Source organism: Trypanosoma equiperdum, assembly GCF_001457755.1.
Source record: "Trypanosoma equiperdum strain OVI genome assembly, contig: ctg_555, whole genome shotgun sequence".
Classification (NCBI taxonomy): Eukaryota; Euglenozoa; class Kinetoplastea; order Trypanosomatida; family Trypanosomatidae; genus Trypanosoma; species Trypanosoma equiperdum.
The window spans coordinates 21,933-23,437 of NW_027124482.1; positions in this window are offsets into that span (position 1 = coordinate 21,933).

Here is a 1,505-nt window from a genome sequence, read left to right on the forward strand (position 1 = left end):
AGTTAAAATATATCAAAATGCAAAGATTTTTAAAAAGAGAGGGGGAAATTTGTTTAGAAAATCAAGGCCGAAAAAGCAGTATACATACTCAGAGCAAATTTCTTATTGACGAGAAAACTGGAATCACTGCATTTAACTTCATCTTTATCACTTACAATCCGCAGATCTTCATTCTCCTTGGGTCTTGCCTTTGCAGTTATCTGTTTTTGTTTCTGTTGTTTTAGTTTGTGCTGCGTGGGAGCCATTCTTTTTAACCTTTTCTGCATCTTATTTGCATCTTTTTTTAGCTTCTGTTTTATCAAAACTACATGCCGCAATTGCATGGCAAGCCGTTTCGTCTTTTATGGCGTAGCAGACGTCTTCTGTGACTGATGTATCGCATTTTAGTGGTTCTGATTGCTTTGCTAACGCTTTGACAAGCATATTTCTTGCAACCGTCCTTTTTTCTTTGTCTTTTTGTGTCTAGGTTCCTGTTAAAAATTGCTTGAGCTCTTTACGTAGGTTAGAAAAGACGATCTTTTTTATAGTTATTTCTTTGGCTTCGCCGGGCATACCTAAATAAGTGCCTTCAACTTTGGTGTCGTCGATCTGAGGGTCGGTGTCCTCTCCGAGGTTAGCTAGCTTTTTTAGAGTGGCGAGAGTGTTTTGCAGTGCTGACGTTACTGCGGTGTATCAGCTCTGTGTTTCCATTATTGCCGATGTCGACGGTTTTGTGTGTTGCGTGCTCCAAGCGTTATTGTTGCAAGCCGTTCCTGCTATATTGAGTAATTTGCCGGTTAGATACAGGGTAGCTTCGTTGCCGTTTTCATGCGCGAGTACTTCGTGCGTGTTTATCGTCCCACTTAAATGGCATTTACCGTTAGCATTTGTGTCAAGAGCAGGCGTCCCTCTGCCGCTTATTTCGCCCGTTAGAGCTGTCAGATCAGGAGCGGCTGTTACTTCTGCGTCACCATGGTTTCTCTGGATCTCGTTACCGATTACGCAGTTTGGTATGTCTTCCTTTGTTGCAACTTGGTTGTCACTGTTGGTTCGTGTCATGCAGTACGCTTCCCAGCGCCAGTGTTTGTCTTGGATTTGAAAAACATCTCTGTCGTTTCGCTTATTTGTCCCGCAAGTGTTGCCGTCGATAGGGCCGCTTTGATTAACTGTGGAAGGTTTCCAGCGAGCGCTTGTTGTGCTTTGTCGATTTCCGAGCTGATCTACATGTAGGCATTTAAGTTGTCGTCAGTATATTCAATTAGTTTTTTTTTAAACATGAGTTTTAGGTTTGTCGTCGTTGATTTTAATTTTGTCTTCGATTCTGGCATTTTTGTCACCATTGCCGTTGCAAAGTGGCCTATCTCTTTTAACCTTTTGGCGATCCCACAGGCTAGGTTGAAGCCCGCTGCAGGCCACGATTCTTTGGTTCCACTGCTGCACTGACAATTGCGTGGAAACATATGACAAATTTCCCCTGGCGATGCCGGCCACCTCAACATGGTGCCAGGGTCCAGTACCCCGTATCA